Here is a 26,952-nt window from a genome sequence, read left to right as displayed (position 1 = left end):
TTAATGAAACACATTATCCACTAGGGAATCAAAAGGACAAGTTTCACTCAAGTTTTCATTCTTATGGAAGGAGTAACTAAGTAAATCAATATATCAGTGAGGTTATTGAGGATAGCAGTGACTGCACTTTTCCGGCAGATGACAAAGGGCCCAACTAAGATTTATATACAATCTCTCTGACTCCAAATCCCCAGATTTTAATCTGGTCTGCTGTTCCTCCTCCAAAATAGGTAGTATGTATCTTCTTGTGCCTGATATGCAATCTGTGTCCTTTACACTTGTTGTCATCAGTTTGGTTTGGTTGGTTGGTTGGTGTTTCCAATGGAAAGGAACCACACACTAGCAGTTAAGTCTACATTAAAGCAGTATGGCTGCCAGAGGCCAATCCATCTACTTTTACATCAAGTAGATATGTTTACGGACCCCTGGAGACTTGTAGGAAAGAGGCTGAATTTACCATACGACCTCCTTAATCATATATCTGCAGCTTTGGTACTGCTTTATTTTTGCTGTGCCCTGTCCACAATCCATTTCAGTGGTCTATTTGTATAAAGAAGACAGCGCATAGAAGCTTCAGTATTTTTACCACCACACCACACCACATGCATGTTGAGTTGCCTAAAATACTTTATACTAGCTTAAACATGTTGACTCACTCTCTTGAGACTCGTGTAGTGTGATATATTTTTAAAAGAAGGACTAAAAGAAAAGAAAGCACATTATTTTTGAAAGTTTCATAGTTTTAAGAAAAGAGCTTTATCTCTTAAAATATAATTCTGCTGTGAGCATTGTAGGTTTGTTCAGGAAAACGATATTTGATGTTTGCTTCCAATGGAAAAATGCATTTTCAAAACATCTAACAAAATGAAATTTTGAACTACTAAATATGAAACTCTGGATCAAGCATGTTGTCATTACTGTTAAATTCCTGTGGTTCTCATGGTTAGCCTTTGGCATCCACAGTTATGGAAACTCTGAAGTCCTTCTAATTTTGGAAAATATGGGTGGGATATTTATGCCAAGCAAGATTCTTGTCTTTATCAAAGCTAAAGCTTCAAAATATGCCTCTGCCATTTTGAAAGAAATGGTAGAAACAAGAACTTACAACTGGAAGAAATAAATTATGTTAAATTATTTACTATTTATAAGGGAAGAAATAGTTTGCTATTTTAGCTATTTAGTTAAGTTGAAAATCCAAACATTAAGAGTCAATCCTCCTTTATACAGCAGTACATAAAACATTTGGCAGGAAGTTGAGGTTAAGAAACTTTCTCGGTCACACCTCATATTTGACCCAGAGACTAGCTTAAGTGATAGTTTGTAACAAATGTAATTATCATACCCCACCTTTAATGAGATACACTGAGATTACAGATTGTATTAAAACCTACTGGAATTAGGGCTGGGATATGTGGTATAGTGTGAAAAATGACCACCAGTTATTTTAATCCTTGCTTTCAGTCCCCATTGGAATGTGATTTTGCTCTTACCTCATGAAGAGAAAGTTTTTTACCTCTTGAATCTGGGCTTGGCCAGGTGACTTCCTATAGCCAATGGAACAGAAAAAAAAAAGTGATGCAGAGACTCGAAAAGTGATTGCACATTACATCTTCACTCCTTGTTGCTCCTGAAAGCCAGACGCCGTGTGAATAAACCCAAACTAGCCTTTTGGAGAAGAAGAAACCCTATGGCCTTTTGGAGAAGAAGAAACTGAATAGAGGACCCCTGAAGCATACCAGCTGACGGTCAACTTCCTGCTGACCCCGGCAACTTGATGGTATTTTTCTCATTGAGAAAGGAGGGATGTGTGAGTCCCTGTAAATAGACTTCTGTTTTTAAGGCAACAGGTCAATATTGTTTAATTACATTCATCTCACTTTTGTGAAGAAGAAAATCAGAATTCATATAAAGTACACAGAACTAACTACATGTTGTCATGAGAAGGCAGGGGCTGACTCATGCATATACACAGTACGAGACCAAAAAGCGGCTTCCAAGGAGTGCCAAAGGAATAGCTGAATATTTGCAATTGATAGGACTTCGTTTGTCACGTGATTATTCTCATTCTTTTTAAAATAACTCAAGGTGCTTTTCAAAATGCTTAATTCCAAAGAACATTGTGCATTCTATTTATATTAAACTTTGTATATTAGTTACATGTTTCATAAAGTTAAGAGAGATTGGATATCCAAATGTTTTACAATTCTGCAAAAAAAAAAATGTTTTACAATTCTGTGAACACAAAAGAAAATGTTCACAGACTAATGTTCTGATAGGCTGTCCCTAAACAAGTCGCGTTTTGAGGAGTATCAAAATAGCTATAATCATTTGCCTCATATTCTATTATACTCATATTTGGAAAATATAATAACATTGACTTACACTTATATTTAGAAAGCATAATGATATTTAAAGAAGTCAATATGTAATAGGAGGGACGAGTTCTTTGAACTTTAAAGAAGTTTAAAAATAACTGAGGATAAACACGTGTATTCCAAAATGTAGAGGTGTTTGGTCATGTTTAAAATAATGCTATAGGAATGAACTTTTCAGTAAATCCTGTGATTCTTTTTTTGTATGTATAATTTTTTTTTAATTATTAAGGATTAATAGTAAAAGAAGACAAGGTTTGTAGATCAAGAAAGCACGGCTATTACTCTACTTGACCTTTAAGTCTCCTTATTTTTCCTTTCCTAAACATGTATAAATTTATAATTTATATATATAATTAAATTTATGTGATATATATAAAATAAAAAATTCTATTTTTATGCAGTAAATTCAACAAATAGCCTATAATGTATCATAAGCACTCAATATAAGTTAGTTCATCTAGTTCTGAAATATAAAAGGCATCAACTTATTAAGGTAGAATAAAATGTTAAATATGATTGATTATGAAAATATACTTTTGAGAATGCCCGCGTGGCTCAGGCAGTTAAGGGTCCAACTTTGGCTCAGGTCATGATCTCACAGATTGTGAGTTCAAGCTCCACATAGGGCTTTATACTGACAGCACGGAGCCTGCTTGGGATTCTCTTTCCTCTCTCACTCTGCCCCTCCCCCACACCTCTCTCTTTCTTTCTCTCTCTCTCTCAAAATAAATAAAGAAACTTTATAAAAAAGAAAATACACTTCCTGCTTATAAAGTATAATTGGTAATCAGTTGAATGTATATGTGTAGCAACATGGTGAAGAAGTGAGGAAGAATATTCAGACTAATTTAGATAACGACCCTTATAATTTAGAAACAGGAACTATTAAGACTCAAATTCTCCTGATAAGGAACAGGAATAAATCATCCCCCGACTCAGGATTCAACTGCAACTTCCAAGGTACTTGAGACCTTTCAGCTAATATCCAACTGCCACCATACAATTGCCTGCTTTAGAGAGATCAAGAAAAACTATGATCCTTCATTAATTTTCAGCAGAAGTATTGAACCTATAGTAATTACTACATTAGTTTTATACATTTCTGGGGAAAAAAAATCCAGACAAAACGTAATTAGTCAAGGTACTGTCTACCTGAAGCCCTACTTATCATCTGATAACATTTTTTTTTTTAATTTATGGTGGCAAAGCTAGCAGAATTATAGTTATATAATGATGATGATGATTATGAACAGGAGGATATTGTAGATGATTTGAATACTTTAATATAGAACACATCATAATTTGAGCAGGCTTTGATTAATTACTTAGTATTTTCTATGTGTGCAAAGCTTCTTTATTAGACAATTGACAAAAATAAAGATTATAGGACAAATATTTAATCTGTTTACTACAATCTTTAAGCCACTTTGGTGGTACAGTATTTATCATACAATTTAATTTTTGTATTTTTTGCCATGTAAAAAAAAAAATCCCTAAAAAGAATTTTATTAGACAAAACTTTGTTAAAAATCAGGATTGTGTACCAGGATTTAAACTGACTTCCTGTATTATGTTCTACAAGACTATTCTCATAATATTAAAATGTTTCATTAAGTAGGAAATATTTTCAATGAGACCAATTTTTTTTTTAAACTTTTTTTTTTAATGTTTGTTTATTTTTGACAGAGAGAGAGACAGAGCATGAGCAGGGGATGGGCAGAGAGAGAGAGGGAGACACAGAATCGAAAGCAGGCTCCAGGCCCCGAGCTGTCAGCACAGAGCCCGATGCGGGGCTTGAACTCATAGACCACGAGATCATGACCTGAGCCAAAGTCGGACGCTCAACCGACTGAGCCACCCAGGTGCCCCGAGACCAATTTTTAAAAATTTTTATTTAAACATTTTAGGGCATGCACTCTCTATTATGATACGATAAGATAGTCATTTCATCTCTGTGACACTCTTCCCAACGTTCATAGCCCAATATTAGTTTCAGAAAAAAAAAAAAAAATTAGGGACATTCTGCAAAATACCTAACCAGCATTCCTCAAATTGTCAAGGTCATGAAAGACAAAGAAAGACTGAGCAACTGTCACAGAACAAGAGGATGTAGAACATATGACACTAAATGCAATGTGATATCCTGGATTAGATCCTGAAATAGATGATAGATAGATAGATAGATAGATAGATGATAGAATGGAAAAACTAGTGAAATCCAAATAAAGCATGCAATTAGTTTATAATAATCTATCATTGTCACTTTTTAATTGTGACAGATGTGCCATGGTAATGTAAGATGCCAACATCTAGAGGAAACTAGGTGAAGGGATATAGGAACTTGGCATACTATCTTTGAAAACTTTCTCTCAATCTAAAATTCCAAAATACATGTTTACTGCAAAACTCTTATAAGCTATTTTTTTGATACATATATGAGCCTTTTTAAGTATGCATTTAATTTTCTGACATGGACATTAAAATATTTATTGCAATGTTTAATAGAATGATGATGGAGAATGCTAAGTTTTCTATGAGGCAGGAAATGACTACACTTTCAACCCTTTTTAAAGAAAATTTTACTGTTTATTTATTCTTGAGAGAGAGAGACAGAGACAGAACATGAGCAGGGGAAGGGCAGAGAGAGAGACAGGGAGACACAGAATCTGAAGCAGGTTCCAGGCTCCGAGTAGTCAGCACAGAGCCCGATTGATGATTGAACTCAAGAACCGTGAGATCATGACCTGAGCACAAGTTGGATGCTTAACTGACTGAGCCACCCATGTGCCCCTCAGCTTGTGACTTCAGGGCTATTTAGAATGTGTTTCAAAGGCTGTCAGTTGTATTCCAATAGGCATTCTTCCTTGTATATAATGGTCTGCCTGATATTTAGCTGGAAACATGGCTTCTCAGAATAAGGAACTGCATATTTCAGGTTCCCTTGCAATAGCAACTGTTAGAATTTAGGGATATACATGGAATTGCTATATATGATTTCCAGCATGTCCTTTAAAGTAGGATTACACTCATTTTTGTCATCCCCTCCTTTTTGTTGACTGGAATGCAGACTGGAGAACTAGCGTTCAGAAAGTTACATTGGACCATGATGTGGAAGCCGCATGTTAAAAATGGCTGGTCAAAAAAGAAAAAAAGAAAAAAAGCAAACAAGAAAAAGATCTTTGGTCCCTGAGACTGTCATCCCAGTCTTGATCTTCCAAAATGTATCTTTGATTTTTGTACGAAGGAAATAAATTTATTTCTTGTTTAAGTGTTGTAATTTGGATTTTCTGTTTCTCACAACTGAAATTAATTATAAATAATATGAGCTGCACTTTATTTTCTTTAAATATAATACTTTGGAATACTTAATATTTACAAATCTTTTCACTTTCTGGGAAAATGAGACTGTGTAACTTCCAACAGGTTCTTCAAATATTGGAATCATAGCATTAAAAATACTTTTTCATCTGTTTTTCTCAAAATCTCGTACTAATATTTTATTCTAATGGAAACTGGAAATTTATAGCACAAATTAAAAATGCATAAGTTTGGCAAATTAGGGCTGGCTCTAGTTTATTTCTACCCATTGCTCTAGATATTGATCTTTATAACAGCATCTAATCTATAACAGCTGAGTAGCATCTAATTTGTTCTAGACATTTTATTTTATTTTTAAAGTTTATTTATTTTGAGAGAGAGAGAGAGAGAGAGAGAGAGAGAGAGAGCACAAGCAGGGAAGGAGCAGAAAGAGAGGGAGAGAAAGGGAATCCCAAGAAGGCCCCACACTGTCAACACAGAGCCCAACAGGGCACTTGAACTCATGAACTGTGAGATCATGACCTGAGCCGAATCCGAAATTCAGACGCTTAACTGACCGAGCCACCCAAGCACCCCTAGACAATATTTTATATTAAAATCTTAAGCAGATGTTGGAAATAAATTTCAAAAGTGAACTTCTGTCTTTTCATTTCAGGCTTGAATGAAGTTATGGAAATATTCTATGGACTCTAGCCAATTTACGTTTCATTGGCCACTTTTCCGCACACTTTTCATTTCTGTTATACATTGTACACTCCAGGCATCATATAGAACTGGTATTCCTTCCTCTCTGGAAGAGCTCCTTTGCAGTTTAGAGTACATACAGGGAGAAACATCGAGAGTTCTCATGTTCCCATTTCCACAACTATGTACACAACAAGACTTCATGCAAGGATCTCTCATGGATGAACCCAGTGTTGTGTAGAGTGCTTCTAGACTTCTTTCTCTCTGGAAAATATATCAGCACATGAATGAGAATGGTCCATTTTAGATAATTTTTAATCTGTTCTAATTTAGTTAACTAAAAAATTAATTATTTGCATGTTTGGATATTATAAATATTAGTGATGGCAAATATCTTGTGACATAGCTGTGACTCGTGATAACTTAGGTGAAGATTGCTGATATGTGGTACCTGACTGTTCTCTCTGTGAATGAAGGCCCACTTTATTTTATTTATTTATTTTTTTTTTAATATATGAAATTTATTGTCAAATTGGTTTCCATACAACACCCAGTGCTCATCCCAAAAAGTGCCCTCCTCAATTGAAGGCCCACTTTAAAGGTGATTATTGACTCTGGGTGTGCATGAGTCTTGGGACAGGTGGGGGAAAAATAAAGGTGATCGCTGACATTTCTTTATTTCAGGCAGATGTTAAAACCATCTAATTAAATTCTATCAGTTCATAGCACTGCACAGATCTATGCATGGCACTGGTCAAGACTGTTCCTTCTTTTCTTCCTTTCCTCCCTTTTTTACCTCCCTTCTTTCCTTTCTTGATGTCACCATTTAAAAATTTTTTCATGTTTATTATTTATTTTGAAAGAAACAGAGACAGCGTGAGTGGTGAAGGGCAGAGAGAGGAAGAGAGGGAAATTCCCAAGTAGACTCCACACTGTCAGCCCAGAGCTCAATGTGGGGCTGGAACCCATGAAACCATGAGATCATGACCTAAGCAGAAACCAAGAGTCTGATGTTTAAGTGACTGAGTCCCCCAGGTGCCCCAATGTCACCATTTTTTAAATAGCCTGAAACTTTAAAGCTATAAATCTAAATAATTATGGATCTTTTCAGGGATTATTACAGTAATGGGACCAAAAATAATAACATTTAAAAAAAATAAGGCTTAGAGCAATTTAAGGTTCACAACAAAATTGAGGGGAAGATACATAATTTCCTAAATACCCTTCACCCCTAATATGCCTAACTTTTCCCAGTACCAATATTCCCTAGGAGAGTAGTACATTTGTTACAAATGATGAACCTACACTGACACAATCACCCAAAGTCCCACCCATAGTTCATATTACTATTCACTCTTGATGTTGTATATTCTATCATCGTTATGGTATCATACGGTTTTTCACTACCCTAACAATCCTCTGTGCTCCACCTGTTCCTCCATTATCCATTCAACACCTAGCAATCATTGATCATTGATCTTTTTATTGTCTCCATAGTCTTGCCTTTTCTAGAATGTTGTGTAGTTGGAATTGTATGGTATGTAGTCTTTTCAGATTGGCTTCTTTCATTTGGAAATAAGAATTTCTTCGTCTTTTCATGACTTAAAAGCTCTCTCTTTTTCTTTTCCCTTCCTTCCTTCCTCTCTTCCTTCCTTCCTTTCTCTCTCTCTCTTTCTCTCTCTTTATCTTTCTTTTTTTTTTTTTTTAGTACCGAATAATACTCTATAGTCTGGAGGTACCACAGTTTATTAATCCATTCACCTACTAAAGAACATTGTGGTTGCTTCCAAGTTTTGGCAATTATTAATTACACATTCATGTGCAGGTTTTTGGGTGGACACAAGTTTTCAACTCCTTTGGATGAATATCAAGAAACATGATTGTTAGTCACATGGTAAGAGTATATTTAATTTTATAAGAAATTACCAAACTGTTTTCCAAAGTGGGAGTACCAATTTGCCTTCCACCAGCAATAAATGAGAGTATCATTGCTCCAAATCCTCACAGCATTTAATGTTGTTGGTGTTCCAAATTTTGGTGATGTAATACGTATGTAGTAGTATCTCACCATTGTTTTTATGTGCATTTCTCTCGTGATATATGATGTGAAACATCTTTTAACATGCTGATTTGTAATTAGTATGTCTTTTTTGGTGAGGTGTCTCTTAAGTTTTTAACTTCAATAGATATTTCTTCAAGTATCATGGCTTTGGTGTCATATTGGAAAAGTTGTTGCCATACCCAAGTTTATCTATGTGTTCTCCCACATTATATTCCAGGAATTTTATAGTTTTGCATTTTATATTTAAGTCTGTGATCTATTTTGAGCTAATTTTGGTGCAAGGTATATGGTCTGTGTTCATACTTTTTCTTTCTTCCTTTCTCCCTTTCTCCCTCCCTCCCTCCTTTCCTTCCTTCCTTCCTTCCTTCCTTCCTTCCTTCCTTCCTTCTTTCTTTCTTTCTTTCTTTCTTTCTTTCTTTCTTTCTTTCTTTCTTTCTTTCTTTCTTTCTTTCTTTCTTTCTTTCTTTCTTTCTCTTTCTCTTTCCATTTGCATGCCCAGCTATTCCAGCACCATCTGTTGAGAAGACTATCTTTGCTCCATGTATTTCTTTTGTTTTTGTTAATGATCAGTTGACTATATGAATGTGGATCTAGTTCTGTGCTGTCTATTCTGTTCCATTTATCTATTTGCCTTTTCTTTTGCCAATACTTTTTTTTATTACTGTGGCTTTATAGTAAGTTTGTAAGTGGGGTCGTGTCAGTCTTCCAACTTTGTTCTTCTCCTTCAACATTGTGCTGGCTGTTCTAGATCTTTTGCCTCTATATAAACTTTAGAATCAATGTGTCAATAACAATAAAATAACTTCCTGGGATATTGATTGAAATAGCCTCAAATGTATAGATTAAGAAGAAGTGACAATCTTAAAAATATTGAGCTGCCTATCAATGAACATGAAATGTGTCTTCATTTACTTATTTGGTCTTTGTTTTTTCATCAGAGTTTGTAGGTTTCTTCATATAGATCTTGCATATATTTTGTTAAAATTATAATTGAGTGTGTCATTTTGAGGGATGTTAATGTAAAAATATTGTGTTTTTTCTAATCTCAAATTGCACATGTTCATTGTTGGTTTATAGGAAAGTGCTGGTTTATAGGAAAGTAATTATTATAGGAAAGTGATATTTACTAACATTGTATCCTAAAAACTTACTACCATCATTCATCAGTTACAGGATATCCTTGTAGATTTTTCAGAATTTCTACATAAATGTTCATGTCATCTACAAACAAAGATAGTTTATTTCTTCTCATCCAATCCATATATTCTGTATTTGCTTTTCTTGTCTCATTGCATTGGCTAAGACTTCTCATACAGTGTTTAAAGGAGTGGTGAGAGGAGACATCTTTGTTTTGTTTCTGATCTAAATGGAAAAGCTTTGAGTTTCTCACCAATAAGTATCATGATACTGATCTTCAGGTGTAAAGAATGATTTCAATTACAAATAGACTATTCTTTCCTTTGCAGAATCATATTTAGGTGGTAAATGCTATCTCAATAGTGACATGTTTTAAAAAGAGAAGTAAATAACATCTCACAAGAAATCACAGAAAATTAAATTTGGGCCAGCCTCTACTAGTAACTGCTGATACTAAAATTGAGTCTAAAACACAGACTAAATGTTCTACAAAAGGGAGACTCAGACTGTAAGTTCTGTGAAGAGAAGAATTATTACTTGTATTTACTGATATAATGCCTAGAATGTATTATGTACCTTACAGGCCAGAAAAAATACTCATTGAATGTGCTAATGAAAAATAAGTGTTTAGGAAGGTAAATAACAATTCTACTGCCGTTTTCATTTTTAGATCAACTATCCACAAGAAAGAACTTCCCAGATAACCATAGTCGTGTTGACTAAAGTGTTGTGTGGGACAGAATCACTCCTGAATGCCACGGCTACTTGTTTCTTAGGAAAATTAATGTGCAAAAGGACAGTAGTAAGCAGTTTTCCAAAATTCCAGTAATTCACAATAGTTAATTAACCAGAACTAAAATTCTGAAGACTATATCATGTTTTCAATATTGTAGAAAGATATTTTGTGCATGAGCCAAGGCAGCCTGGGAAAGAGACCGAGGCTTTGTGAAATAAAACGTTCTGATGAGATTTTGGATGTCCCAGACGTGCAGTAAAAGCTCAGGCTACTGCTGCCCTTGCGTGCTGGTGTCATTTCTGACAAGGGAATCTCCAATGAGTGCCCAGAAATAGGATTATGTTCCGATCATATTAGGTACACTTGTGTGGAATATTATTTCTACTACACGTGGGAAGCAACAAAATGTTAAAAGAGAATTATTTGAGTGTATCCTTTATCCTCAAATTTACACAATAATTAACTCTGCAAGATTAATTGAAACTGTTGACAGCCTGACTGGGTGTCTCAGTCAGCTAAGTGTCTGACTTTGGCTCAGATCATGGTCTCACGGTTTGTGGGTTTGAGACCTGCATCAGGCTCTGTGCTGACAGCTTGGAGCCTGGAGCCTGCTTCATATTCTATCTCCGTCTCTCTCTGCTCTTCCCCCACTCACTCACTGTCTCTCTCAAATAAAAACATTAAAAAAATTTAAAAAAAGAAATTATTGAAACCAAATTATGCTTGTTTTGCTTACAATAAAAGCTAAATATTAACAAGGAAACATATATTACATTATGTAAGTAACAAATCATAAGAATCAATATAGTTATACTTAATATTACTTAGTAGATCTTCAAGATTGGGGTTGATTTCTACTTATTTTTTCTTTGTACAACTGTATATCCGTTCAAATTTCGGAAGTCATCTACTTCTTTGGGACTTCAAACTGAAACTATAAAACAATGGCAAACGTTATACTACGTTACCTAAAGAATATTGTAATAAAGATTTAACCAGAGGTGGGGTTGGGTTAAACAGGTGATGGGGACTAATGAGTACACTTGTCATGATGAGCACTAGGTGATGTATGGAATTGTTGAATCCCTACACAGTACACCTGAAATTAATATAACACTAGAAAAAATAATTTAAAAAAAGATTCAAGTTATGTAGTTCAAGTTAATATTACTGGAATTGAGAAAATGGGAGATTAAAATGAATAATAATTATCAATAAAGTTTTATAGACTTTTTTTTAATATCAGTAAAAACTGACAGAATTTCCACTTACTAACATTTTACAGAATTGAGATATTTTTATTTATATTTAAAACTTGTATTTAATTTCTATCAACCAAATGTGGACTTCAAACATGATTTTTTTATAAACAAACTTTCAGCTGAAATTAATCTTCATGATTCTTTTTTTTTAATGTTTATTTATTTTTGAGAGAGAGAGAGACAGAGTTTGAGTGGGGAGGGGCAGAGAGAGAGAGAGAGAGACAGAATCCAAACCAGGTTTCAGGCTCTGAGCTCAGCACAGAGCCCGAGGCGGGGCTTAAACTCACGAATCATGAGATCATGATCTGAACCAAAGTCGGACGCTTAACTGACTGAGCCACCCAGATGCCCCAATCTTCACGATTCTTTAATGATAAAGTTGTGACAGAATCTCACATGTGCTATTACAGTGGGACTTGCAAATATGCAAATATTAAGATTGGATGTGTACTTTTTGATCAATTATTTGATTCAACACCACTAATTTAGCACTTCTATGGTGGTAATCTGAGAGTGATATCAGTAAAATCTTCTGGAACACTACACGTTAGGTGTCAAGCATCTGGACTGGGTACTCTCATTGCTAATTTTCAGATTATATGTTTCACATAAAAAGAATGCTAAAGGTTTTTAAAATGTATATTATACTTTAAAATGCACTTAGTTTTTATTAATAACCTTGAAACATTATTACTGTTAAAGGAATCTTCATTAAATAAACATTTTTTTCAGAAGATAGACATTACACTTAAACATTGTCATATTTTTTGAAATATCTCTTTAAACTATTGATATTTTAAGGAGCTTGAGGCTTTTAGCTGCTGATAAATTTTGGTTGATCATCCAAATAAGGAGCAATAAGAAAGGAAAACAAAGAACTTCAGAGGAGATTTAGAGCAGAGGCTGAAAATATGTTAGGAAACAAAGTATCAATACATATAGGTCCCCAAAATTAGGGTCAGTAGATAAAAAATGGGGGAAGGGTTGGGGCGCCTGGGTGGCTCAGTCAGTTAAGCATCTGACTCGATTTTGGCTCAGGTCATGATTTCCTGCTTTGTGGGTTTGAACCCTACATCAGGCTCTACACTGTCAGCATAGAGCCTGCTTGGGATTCATTCAATCTCTCTCGTCTCTCTCTGCCTCTCCCCTGCACTCTCTCTCTCTCTCTCTCTCTCTCTCAAAAATAAACAAACATTTTTTTATAAATGGGGAGAGGGTCAAATTTTTATCCAATGGAATGGAGAAATGAATTCAATATGTGAATTGGCAATTTAAATTCACAGACCACATTGATTTCAAATAATTATTTTAAAAATATGTAGATATAAAATAAATAATTAGCCTTTGAGTTTCTGTTTACTTCTTTTTATTGCCCTTTAAACAATGGTTTGAACATCTGTCAAGGAAATGCAGTTGGGGTCTTTTAAGCAAAATGTAAATTGTCAATTCCATTATATTCAAATGTATTGTTCATCCCACCCAACTGCACCATTAAACATGGATTAGGAAGTTGATTTCCTGTCTTGCCTAACACTAGATAAGATGAGGTCCTGTACAAGTAGTAAGGAAAGTTTTGTTCCATATAGGCAGTTTTGCTTAATACTTAATGCATCAGTAAATTTAATCCAAGATATCCTTCCATGGAAAGTATACTGAATGTCTGATGTTTTGGAGACTTTTATAGATTTCAGTGATTTATTTTGTGCTGACACAAGATATTCAATGCATAAATTCATGAGAATGAAGCATGTGCTGTGAATATAATGCTCCAAAATTTAGAGGATTTTAGAGGACAGAAATACAGTCTCTTCATTAGCTTGAGGCCTCATGTTAAGGCCAGCCAAATTATCTCCAAGCCAGGGTTTAAACCCTGGGTATATGTTAGACTCTTAGAGTTTTAAAGTACTTAATACGTCCTTCCAGGCTACAACACAGAGCAATTACATGAAAATCTGTGGAGATAGAGTTTAAGGATTTTATATATATGTATACATATACATATATATATGTGTGCATATATATGTATATATATACATATATATACATCACATATATTGTATATATGCATAATATATATTGCATATATTGTACATATATTGTGTATATATAATATGCATATATTATAATATATATTATATTTTGGAGATATGTATATATATATATATATATATACATATCAGGATGGCAAACTGCTCATCTGAACAATGGGCTGAAGTCATAGCCTTCTCTAACACTTGCCATCGCATGAAGCAGTGATTTTCCATGGAGTTCAATTTTGCCCCTCTGAAGACATTTGGCAAAGTCTGAAAACATTTTTGGCTGTCACAATTTAAGGGTATTGTTGACATCTAGTGGGTAGAAGCCAAGAGTGTGGCTAAACATCTTACAATGCGCAAGAAATTGTTCAGACCAAAATATCAATAGTGCCAAGGTTGAGAAATCCTGAGATGGAGTCACCAGTGACTCATGCACTGGAGGACCAAGAACCAAATCCATGTATCTATAATCATTTTTAAAGTACCTTCTATTTATCTCCTAATTCTAAAAACTCTAAGAAACCATAGGAAAAAGGGATCTCTTCTCTTTCTTTCAACTTTAGCTTTCTGTTTCCTCTTCTATTAATCTTCCCTACTGCCATCCAGTTTGAAAGTGGATGGATAGTATAAAAAGTTCATGCAAGTCCTTTTCTTCCCCTCCCTCCCTTTCTCCCTCTAACCCTTCTTCCTTCCTTCCTTTGTTCCTTGTTTTTGCATATTTAATCCTTTGTATGTTGCCAACGGAATTGTATTATTATGTTAAATAATAACTACAGTTTGAAGAAAGAAACCAATCCAAACCAATGGATCATGACAGAGACAGTAGAATTCATACCATGCAATTTATCATTTGCCCCATATTGTAATCTTACATAGGTGGCCAAGTAAAGAATAAATTTCATAGGAAGGCCCATTTGGACACTGCAATAAAAACTCAGCTAATTATGAAAAATGTACTAATGTATTTTTTTTTTACATAATAAACATGTCAGAAATAGATACATTATATACGCTGCCATTGTGAGGCAGCTTGAGGCAGGAGATGACAGAAGCTGGTTAGAGTTAAAGGAATTGGAGCTTAAAGGGGGTGGGGTTAGAGAAATGTAGACATGGTTTACTTGGTTGGAAAGAATTGTGGTCTCTGAATGTCTTGAATGAAGACAGTATAAGGAAGGACAGAAAGGTTGAGAATATAGCTTTGGTAAGATGACAATTTGTATGTTATGAACATTAGGTTTGTACACAAAAGGCAAAAGTACAGTTGTTTTATGTTTTGATTGATGGGTAGAGATCAAGCCAAATGAGTTTATTTCTTTCATCATCAGAGTTTTTTTGTTTGTTTTTTGTTTGTTTGTTTGTTTGTTTGCAAGGAAGATAAGGTAGCTTAGATTGTTTAGATACTATTTTTTCTCTGTTACATTATCTAAAACCTCAGTGTTCTTTTTTTTTTCCTCTTCAGGAGGAATTGCTCCATAAATGGGTGTAGATTTGGTGTGTTCATGGAGAAGGTGAGTTCAGGATCTTCCTATGTCACTATCTTGAATCAGAACTCCCTAAAGCCTCAGTGTTCTTTTGCTTAAAATAATATTATTCCAGTTTGCTTTAATAAAGGGAATTGTAGATTTGACTTCCAAATTATTAATTGGAAACTCTAGATAATTCAGGATTCTAGAAATTTTATGAGGGCCCATAGTTGGACAGGGATGAAGTAAAGTCCAGGACTGGCACCAGGATTTCCAGACATTCAGCTATCAGTAGGTTTACACCTCATCAGGGAACAAAATTTTGTTGGTCTAAGTCTATGTTGCTCATACATTTGGGCTATAGTTTTTGCTTAAATATCTTTGTTTCTGCATAATAATTGTCTGATTCTTATGACTATGCGTTTTCCTTGGTGTTCTGCTTCGAATTCTTTCCTGAGACTGGAGACCTGACCTGAACTCCAGCCCCCAACAGTCCTTGCCAGCTCCTGGCTCCTATACTACAGCTCTTGGTCTCCAACACTACCAGCTGAGTAGAGATAGGTACATGCAATGATGGATAAGAGTGAAATCAAGGTCTCCAAGTGAGTGAGTGAGTGAGTGAGTGAGTGAAAACACAACGGGAAGGAAAACATTTGGTAAAGTCGTCAGTGATTCTTGACCCCAAAATAAGCCTTTTCTAGATCATAAGAGAAGCAGTCATCTTTCATCATTTTGATCCTGCGTGCAAAAAACCAGAAATGAAATATTTGCAGTGATGCAAGCTGGCTTTGAAATCAGCAAGCCTTGGCTCACACCCTTCACCAAATTGGCACATTCATTGGGAATGGTGTTCAAAGCAGCTTACAGTAGGAATGGGAAAAGCAGCTTTTGATTCTCTGAAAAAAATATATATAACAGTATTTCCTTTGGAATTCACACTCAGGCCTGACACTCTCAGCATATAAATGTGCAGAAAGATGAAGGCATCTTACATTCAAATTTAATTAATTTATTATTAGGCAACTAAGCTGTGTGTAACAGCAGGTGCTGATTGATTTAACGACAAGTGTGCTTACTCCACGTTTTAAAATATCCCATGAAGTGTCTAATTTCACTCTGTGAAGTACTTCTGTGTAGAAACTCAGAGAAAATTAGATTAAATCCATATATCTTACGGTTTGGGGGTGGTTTACTAATAAGATGCTGATACGGAACGTACAGGCTAACCTGCAAAGATGAGGTCGGTCTTCGGTCTTTGGTCTTTGGCTTTCCCATATAGCCTTTTATTCTCTCCAGTTGTCACTAGTCCAGATCTTGCAGACATTCCTATAGCGCTGGCCAGTTAAGAGACATGGTCTCAAGTTCTTTCCCATCTTGCAAGGTGGCAAGTGATAAAGCTGACAAACCAGATACTAAGGAGAAGAAACCTGAAGCCAAGAAGACTGATGTTGGTGGCAAGGTTAAGAAGGGTAACCTCAAGGCTAAAACGCCAAAGAAGGGGAAGGGCAACTGCAGCCAAAAACCCTGTCCTAGTCAGAGGAAGTGGCAGATGTTCCCGATCTTCTACGTATTCGAGAAAGGCCAGGTACAAGGGGAAGTATTCAGCACCTAGATTCAGGCTTGGAAAGAAAAAGGAGAAGGTTCTTGCTACTGTCACAAAGTCACTCGGTGGTGACGAGAATGGTGGCAGCAAAGTGGTTAAACTTCACAAAATGCCTGGGCATTAGCTTACGGAAGGTATGCTCAGAAGCTGTTGAGTCACAGCAAAAAACCTGTCAGGCAGCAGGTGAGGGAACTGGGAGCTGACATCACTCCTGGGATCATTTTTACCATCCTCCCTGGAAGCCACAAAGGCAAGAGGGTGGCTTTCCTGAAGCAATGGAGCAGTGGTTTGCTACTTGTGACTGGTCCTCTGGCCCTCAATCGAGTTCCTCTGGGTAGAACACACCAGAAATTGGTGATTGCCACTTCCACCAAAATTGATATCAACAGTTGGAAAATTCCAAAACGTCTCTCTGATGCTCACTTCAAAAGGAAGAAGCTGCATACACCCAGACACCAGGAAGGTGAGATCTTCGACATGGAGAAAGAGAAATAGGAGATTACAGAACAGTGCAAAGTTGATCAGAGAGCCGTGGACTCACAAATTCTGCCAAAATTAAAGCTGTTCCTCAACTTCAGGGCTAACTCCGCTCTCACAAATGGAGTTTATCGTCAGAAATTGGTGTTCTAAATTTCTTACAAGGAGCCTAATTAAATAACTGATCCATTAAAAATGAAAAAAAAAAAAAACAGTCTTAAAAATACAAAAACCACATACAGGCATTAGACAGTAAATTTCTGGAGATACTCCTTCTACAGCCATCCTCAAAAAATACGCATTTAAAGATGAGAATTTCAAGTTAATAACATGGGGATAAATTTCAGGGGAAAAATGGAGGCAGTTCACAACACCTCCACATTCCTTATGTATTTGGTGTTGAATCTTGAAAAGAGAATGTCATACACTTTATTGTAGTCTCGAATCTGCAATTAACAGAACTTTTAAGTAGTATAGATACTATGCTTATATGGAGACATCTGTCATATTTAAAATTATCATATAATATTATAATTTGATACATTTCTTTTGGGATCTTGACATTTGACAAAAAATGTCATTGACCAGTTAATCTCTTGCATAATACTTTTTTTAAGTTTATTTATTTATTTTGGGAGAAAGAGACAGAGAGAGAATGCATGTACAAGTGGGGGAGAGACAGAGACAGAGGGAGAGAGAGAGGATCCGAAGCAGGCTTTGTGCTGTCAGTGAAGAGACCAATGGCAAGACTCAATCTTATGAACCACAATATCATGACCTGAGCTGAAATCAAAAGTCAGAGGCTTAACCTACTGAAACACCCAGGTGTCCTGCTTCTTTTGCATAACATTTATTGTCCCTACATATGTTATAGGTAAATAATTGCACTGTATTTAAACAGCTCTTTGACTTCACATTTCTGTGGGTAAACCTGAGTTCTAATGGCTTGGGCCTAACACTTCTACATGAATACATATTAGAGATGGAAACAAGGATAAACAGGGTTAAGTTCAGAAGAAATAGGTTCAAAGTAAATCACATGGAAGAAAAATAAAGACCACAAATACCAGGTGGGGCAAATTTGTCTTTGTGCAAGTATTTCAGGACAAATTTAGAAATGGTCATACTTGACCACAGGATGAAGGTGAATCAGAGCAGTGGGCCACAACTAATAATAACGAGTATAATACAATGACACGTGAATGGGGAAAAAACTGACCTGTTACTTTTTTGATTAGCCCACTCTTCACCAAAACTAATAAATTCTATTGATCTGGGGAAGGAAACTGAGTATAATCAGTACTTTTAAATGCCATGGTCAACTTTTCCTTTCTAGAAAGTTGTGAATATGAACCTGTATAGCTACAATTAAGAACTATAGAAACGAATGAAAATAAAAATTATATTGAAATCATCTTCACGATCTATAGTACCAAGTCTTTTTCTAAGCTTATTGTTGAAAATTAGTTATGCCCATAAATTGAAATTTGATGACAGAACAGAACTTTAAGGGCAAAATTTGAGTTTGAGTAAAAATAACAACAAATTGAGGCACCTGAGGGGCTCAGTTGGTTGAGTGTCTGACTCTTGATTCTGGCTCAGGTTATGATCCCAGGTCAGGGTATCCAGCCTTGCATCGGGCTCTGCACTGAGCTCAGAGCTTGCTAAGATTCATTCTTTCTCTCTCTTTCTTTCCTTCTGCCCTTCTCTACCTCTAAAATAAAAAAAATAAAAAATAAAAAAAGGAAAATAGTAAAACAAAAAATTTAAAACACAATGAATTGTTAAGTAAACATTATAAGCAAATACTTGCCTGTTTCAGGCTGTTACTGCATATTTTCTCTCCATTTATTCTGAATCTACTTTTTTATTCTTTCAAAGAGTTTAATGTTTTTCTCCATCAACATCTTGTATGTTAGAGTCTACACAATTATTTTTATTATGGAAATAGCATCGTATTCTATTTTTTTCTCTATGATTATTGGTTTTATTGTCAATTTGTGTGAATAATTCATAAATTTAGAAACTTGACCAGAGTCTCTTATTGCTCTATTAGCCTGTTTATGAATCTGTGATACATCACTTACAAATGCATTTCTTTTTCATTCTTATTCTCAATTCCACTTCCTTATCTGATTATGTTTGTCAGGGCCTATATTACTATATTTCTCAGAACAGATTTTATACCAAAAACCTACAGGAAACACCACAATTCATTTGCAGACTAAAGGACTCATTACATTTAAGACAAGGAACAAGGCAAATAGCTCTATTATTATGCATATTTTCTGTATTTAAAAAAAATCTTCATATTTATTAACTCAAGCTTAATAATTGCATATTCCAACCTTCTATTCCTATTTTAATTACCTTAATGGCTACTGGTGTTCTATTTTTTCTTATGCTGATTTTACATTTTATGTTTTTTGAAATGTTTATATTTATGCTTTATTCAACTATATAGTGAATAAATTTTGTATACTATTTTTTTTCTTTAATGTCTGTTGTGTGTTTGGAATTTTAAATGTATACATGCTTACGAAAATATATTTGACATATATATGTCTATATGAATACATATTAAAGAAGGAAGCAAATAGTAACAGGATTAAGTTCATATTGTAATTAAAATGATTCTACTTTCCTCTCCCTACCCTATTTCTCATCAATGTCAGGTTTTTAAGCTCTGAGATAGTTTCTGCATTTTTAATAATCTGTGTGCTCTTTTTTATTTTTATTTTGTTTAATGTTCAGAACGAGCAAAAGAGAAGAGAGAGAGGGAGACAGGCTCCAGGCTCTGAGCTGTCAGCACAGAGTCCAACACGAGGCTTGAACCCACGAACTGTGAGATCGTGACCTGAGCTAAAGTCAGATACTTAACTGACTAAGCCACCCAGGAGCCCCCTTTATGTATGTATGTATGTATGTATGTATGTATGTGTGTATTTGTTTATTTACTTATTTATTTTAATTTTTTAAATGTTTATTTACTTTTGAGAGAGAGAGAGACAGAGACAAAGCTCAAGCAGGGGAGGACCAGAGACAGGGAGACACAGAATCTGAAGCAGGCTCATTGTGTGTTTTTAATGTATTTATTCACTTATGTCTATCTTTTTTTTTTTTTAATTTTCTTCTATTTTCTTCTAATAGGACCACTCACTTGTTTCAGTTACTGGCTGTTATTTTAATACATGTATTTACAGTTACAAATTTCCCTGTATGTACTGCTTTTTTTTGTATCTGTCAAATTTTGGCATATAGTAGTTTTGTTTTCATTCAAGGCTAAAGGGTTTCATAAATTTCTATTTACACAAGGTACATCTGATAGTTTTTTATGATACAGACAATAAGCCATCTTTAGAACTATCTTTTTGTTTTTAACTTTTCAATATTTTTACTTACCTTTTACTCACTCCATCTATCATTACGTAGAAGAAATATTTTTGACTATACAGGGAATTTTCTTCACCCAAATTCTGTAGGATTTTTGCTTAATAATTTTGAAATAGCATTGCAAGGTTAATATTTTTCATATGAAAAATGAAAATATGTTTCATCATTATATCTCCTGGATCTATTGTTTCGGATTTTGCTTTTGTTTTTTGACCTATGTGTCAGTCAGGTTTTAATCAAGAAAAGACCTGTACTTGATGTATTTCAAGATAGAATAGTGTTGGAAACCAAATAGCTGGCATAGCTTACATATCTATTTATCTTGAAGAATTCAGGACTTATTTTTCTTAGTGGCCTGCCTCATCCAAGATTGTTTTCCAAGAGAGTCTTCATAGGGATTTAAAATTTCTGAGACGCTGTATGCTAAAGTTTTGTTTTGTTTTGTTTTCACTTTTAAATGGTAGTTGCACAGGATTAAAATAATACCTTGACTTGACTTTCTTTCCCTTCAGTACTGTGAAAATACTATTCTCCTATTTACTCAACTATTGCTAATGAGAAAATTGAAATACACTTGTATCTTGTTTCCTGATGGGTGGTTGGGTTTTTCTTTAAGGCAGATTTTATCTTTTCAGTCTTTAGTTTAAATATAATGTGTCTATACATGGCAATTTAAAAATCTACTTTGTATGGCAGCATAGGGAGCTTTTCAATCTGACTTAACTTTCCTTTAATAGGAGAAACTCTGAGTCTATGTTCCATGAGTCTATTTCCTTAAATATTTTCTTTCCTGCCACTCTAGCTTTTGTGCTGGGTCTCCTAATTTAGAGACGACGACACTTCTATTTTATACCATCACCCATACTTTTTGACTCTCCTTTGATATTTTTATCCCTTTGTTGTCTGGCAGATATTAACCCAATATTCTTTTTTTTTTTTTTTTTCACATTTATTTCTTTTTGAGAGACAGAGAGAGACAGAGCACAAGTGGCTGAGGGCAGAGAGAGAATGAGACACAGAATCCGAAGCAGGCTCCAGGCTCTGAGCTGTCAGCACAGAGCCTGACGCGGGGCTCGAACCCACGAACGGTGAGATCATGACCTGAGCCGAAGTCGAAGGCTCAACCGACTGAGCCACCCAGGCGCCGCTTAACCCAATATTCTAATGTTTAAAGTTATTTTGGGGGCGCCTGGGTGGCGCAGTCGGTTAAGCGTCCGACTTCAGCCAGGTCACGATCTCGCGGTCCGTGAGTTCGAGCCCCGCGTCGGGCTCTGGGCTGATGGCTCAGAGCCTGGAGCCTGTTTCCGATTCTGTGTCTCCCTCTCTCTCTGAGCCTCCCCCGTTCATGCTCTGTCTCTCTCTGTCCCAAAAATAAATAAAAAACGTTGAAAAAAAAAAATAAAAAAATAAATAAAATAAAAAAATAAAGTTATTTTGGTCTGCATGCAGACTATTCTTCAATCCACCCACGAAATTTGTATTTCAGCTACAAATTCAGTGTGTCTCATGACTTTATTTGCAGTTGGCCTTTCTTCATGACCGTTTCTTTCTTAGTTTTACACATACATCCTTTCACCTCTTTGACAAAATTTTTTAGGTTAAGTCTAAATTTTTGTGCTCTGTTTATTAACTTTGCCTCATGTGGTTTAGTCAACGCAGATTTTTTCTTCTCTAAAATTGTGTAGCACTCAAATTTGATTATTACACTTTGCAAGCAAATATTCTCTCAAATATTCCATCAGGTACCTTGGCTCTTAATTTAGATCCTGGTGGAGGAAGTGGTGACTAAGAATATTGTGATTATGTAATGTACCATCCAAGTCAGGACATTTTTGAGTGAGAAAGAGTGTGTTAAAATAATTAAAATCATACAATTTTATTAAGTAGTTGCTTATTAATGGCATGTTTTATTTTGCCGTGGATCTTCAAATAGTTCTTGTCACAAATTATTTTCAAAGATAATATTCTTTCAAAACTAAAATATATCTGCCTACACGAAATTTTGAAAAATAGATTATTTTTTATTTCTTATTTAAACATTACTTTAAAAACACCATAAGCACAATCACGGAATCATTATTCTTGATGTATGTGTGTATGTTATATGTGTGTGTATATATATATATATATATATATTTTTTTTTTTTTTTTTTTTTTTTTAATTTCTTGTGCTGTTTATTTATTTTTGTGTGAGAGAGAAACAGCATGAGCAGGGAAGAAGCAGAAAGAGAGGGAGACACAGAATTCCAAACAGGCTCTGACACGGGGCTCAAACTCAGGAACTGAGAGATCATGACCTGAACCGAAGTCGAATGTTTAACTGGGTGAGCCACCCAAGTACCCCTTTATGTATATATATTAAACACATTTCATATAATACATGTAATGTGTTTAATACTATGGAACTGATATTTATCTGGGAGTATATTTTTAAAATATGCTCTATTTAACTTTATGTTTTTATAAAATTCCTTGTAATCTTCAAACTTTTATTTTATGCTTAAAAAATTCAAAATAACTGTTTTCAATTGGCTTTTATACTGCAGGTCATAATATTTTTTATTATAATATTTTCATTATATTCCCTATGCTGTACTTTTCATATGACTGCCTCTTCAGATCATAATTTTTTTAGGTTTATTTCTTTATTTTGAGAGAGGGAGGACAAGAGAGAGCATGCCCATGCAAAGAGAGGTGGGGCAGAGAGAGAGGGAGAGAGACTCCTAAGCAGGCTCCACTTTGTCAATGTAGAGCCCATCCAGGGGCTCAAACTCTTGAACCGTGAAATCATGACCTGAGTTGAAATCAAGATTTGGACACGTAACTGACTGAGCCACCCAGGTGCCCCTCAAGGTCATAATATTTTAATTGAATAAAACCTTGCAACAGATATTGAAATACCCGATAAACTCAGATGAAATAATACTAAATGGAGAAGATTATGAATTCTAACTTTTCATGTTAAAAAATGTGTAAATATTTCATCCCATGTTTTTTTGGCCTCCATTCTGAGTATATCTCTTTAACAAATATTTTTATGAGGCAAAATTTATAAAATAAGTCTTTAAACTTTATTATTATTTTGAATGTTTTGGCAAACATAGACACTAGAAATCAGAATCCTTTTCAAATGCATTCAATTCCAGTATGGAATATAAACTTAACCAATGAAAATAGGAAGTCCATCAAGATTTCTTCCCACATATGAAGTATTCCAAATCACAATACTAAAATTTCGAAGTATTACTTGTAAACTCTTTAATCTCTCATAGATTGTCTATTTTTTTTCTTAGTTTTTGGAGTTATACACTGTAATATGTTTCCTTTTGAAAGCTTTCTTTTCGATAATTATAAGTGAAAACCACTTCTAAAATTTAATTGATAATAAGTAGCAAAGAAAGATGACATTTACTGCAACGGCAAGTCATTTTTGTGTTAATAACAGCTTCATCGCCTATTTCTTGTAGCTTGTTTGCTATAGCTGTGTATTTTTAGGAATGTTAGTCAATTTTAGCAACCAGTTTATATTTAGATTGATAGAGTACTGCAGTCTGGATGGACAAAATTATTACCTTTGTGTGTACCACCACTAATTCCAAGTACATTTCTATTCCAAAGCTTTCTTAGTTCAGCAAGAATAATGTTTATGTCATGATGCTGTGCTCTCAGGAAATTAGTATTCTTATCATTATCATTGCAAATAAAAAATTAATATTCAAAGGTGCCTGGGTGGCTCAGTCTGTTAAGCGTCCAAATTTGGCTCAGGTCACGATCTCATGGTTTATGGGTTCGAGCCCCTCTTTGGGCTCCGTGCTGACAGCACAGTGTCTGCTTTAGATCCTCTCTCTCCCTTTCTCCACACCCTCTCTGACTAGTGTGCTCTCTTTCTCAAAAATAAATAAACATTAAAAAAAATTAATGTTCAATGTTGAATCCCTACCTCAATATACCACTCAAATTTTCAAAGATTTGACTTGGTAACTTGGATTAAAATATCAAGCAATTATTGGAATTAACTGTTTTTCTCTATCTGAGCCATCATACGATAACATAAAAGTGGTATCTTTTAAATGTTTAAAAGTCTTTCGCTAATGAAGCCAACTCATTTCCCACTATCCCTTCACTTTTTATAAATGCATAAAAATGCTTGGGATAAAATAGGAGTGGAATTTAGAACAGCCAATTGTTTTAAGTAAAACCATATTTTACAGAGTGATATTTAAATGTAGATGTCTCACCTTCCACCATGGTATTAATGTAACTGCTAAAGTTGGAAGTAAGTGCTGATGTTTTTTCAGCATTTTTTTTGTTTGTTTTTGGTTTTTCATGTGGCTAGTGACGTAATCCTGGTGACAGATATTAAATACCAACAGATTTTTTTGCAAGTTACACATTCACCTTCAACTTCCTTGAGAACTGCAAATTTAGTACATAAATTGTTCTTACCTTTGCAATTTTGCTTTTTGACCTCATAACTATGAAAGTGCTGCTTTGGCTGAAATTGATCTGTTGGACTCAGGTAATGAACACAAGATGACCATACATGGGGAATCAGAGGGACACATTCTAAACAAAGTATGACTTCCTAGAGGAAATCAAGTCCCCTTGTGACCTTCAAAATGTTTGTTTTCAACATATAAGAAAGAGGAAAATGATTAACCAATCCAGTATTTTTCTCAAATGTTATTTTGTTGGGGCCCTAACTATTTACACATGTCCTCAAAAAATAATGCAAGAAAGAAAAGAAAATGAAAACCTTTCAAGAAATGTGCCCAGGAACTAGTGCAAAGTCTCAAAGTGATAGAGAGAAGAGAGCAAGTGTCCTTTGCTGGTACTCTGGAATCTCAAAATTGTGTCAAAAGGCCTTCATTCTGCATAGATATTTGTGTTTTCTTATTAAACTTGATACTATCCATGCTGAGCTGCTTAATAAGTGCTGGTGCCAGGGTCTTGTGTGATTCCTATTCCTGTTATATCCAGCCATGTTGTTAAAATGACAGTTGAGGGGCACCTAGGTGGCTCAGTTGGTTGAGCATCCATATTGCCACTATATTTTCTTTGAAAACTATGTAATTGTTATAGGAGTGAGCAATCCCAAGCAGCCTCTGGGCTGTCAGCACAAAGTATGACACAGGGTTCAATCTCATGAACAGTGAGATCATGACCTGAGCCAAAATCAAGAGTCAGATGCTTAACCAACTGAGCCACCCAGGCTCCCCTTTATAATACTGTTCTTAAAGACCCACACAATCTTCTTAGGCAAGTTATGCAAGAATATAGAGAATTTAGGAGAGTGGTTCAGGCAAATGCAAAAAAATAATCATTTGACAGAGAAATTTAAAGACAACTAGCTTTTAACCTTTGAAATATATCTTGTGCTCGAATTCACACATTCATTTATTGATTTTTTTTTCTTTAAAAATGAACAAAACCAGTAATTGTAGTATGCTGTGCTTTAAGAAAGGTGTGGCCAGAACAATTTTTGACATTGACACAAAAATTAAAAAAAGAAACTGAAGCATCAAGTATGACTCAGTTTTATATGCAAAACATATTTGAACAGTGAGGTAATAACTAAATTATATGCAACTGTTTTAAAGAGCCCCTTTTTGAAGTTTATGTTTCAAATTATCTTCTACTTTTCAATGCCCTATCAGTGTGTAATGGAAAGGATGGATTACAGTGTTTAAGTATCTTTTCATGTTTATATAAAATGTTATAGCATATGTGAAGACACTGTTTACATTTTATCAAGCATTCTACATATATTGGTTTTGTTCATTTTTAACAATGGCAATGCCAGTAGAAGGGAAACTGTTATTGCTGAATAAAGATTATTGACCTCTCCATATAAGAGTGCATGCTTTCTTTTTCCAGTTGACTTGATAACTTTGGCAATGTTCATCTATATTCTCTAATGTGTTTGTCCTTATGACCAGTGACATATGTGTAAAAGCTCTTTATGAAAGTTAGAAGTGAAATACGCTGTGATGGTGGAGAGCCAACCTAACCAGCCCAGGAGGAGATCAAGCCTGTGATATGCACCTCATTAGCACCATGCTCAAAGCAAGTGCGCTAATCATTCACAGATTAATTGGGCCCAGATCACATTAGTCAACCTGTTTTTAACTTTCTCCTAGCTTCATATCATATATGGATAAGCAATTAATAAGGGCTTTCCTATTACGAACTGTTTACATAAAATGTTTAATATTATATGTTTATAATTATTATTGCTCTCAAACTCATATGCTTTTAATTATCCACATGTTAATAGTGAAAAAAATATTTTAAATATTTAAGTATAGATGTTTTCATTGCTGACAAACTCCTGGATGCGAATAGTTTAGAGAAGCTTAGTTTTATAAACAGAAGTAGGAATAAATGACCATTACTATGAAAAATC

At 34.8% G+C, this 26,952-nt stretch overlaps 1 pseudogene; it reads left to right on the top strand.

The window, feature by feature from the left end:
* The first annotated feature begins 16,424 nt into the window (after nucleotides 1-16,424).
* Nucleotides 16,425-17,306, top strand: LOC131507994 (large ribosomal subunit protein eL6-like; annotated as a pseudogene).
* Nucleotides 17,307-26,952: the final 9,646 nt, after the last annotated feature.

This window comes from Neofelis nebulosa, chromosome 3 (genome assembly GCF_028018385.1).
Source record: "Neofelis nebulosa isolate mNeoNeb1 chromosome 3, mNeoNeb1.pri, whole genome shotgun sequence".
NCBI classification, from domain to species: Eukaryota; Metazoa; Chordata; class Mammalia; order Carnivora; family Felidae; genus Neofelis; species Neofelis nebulosa.
This window is presented reverse-complemented; position numbering and strand designations above follow the sequence as displayed.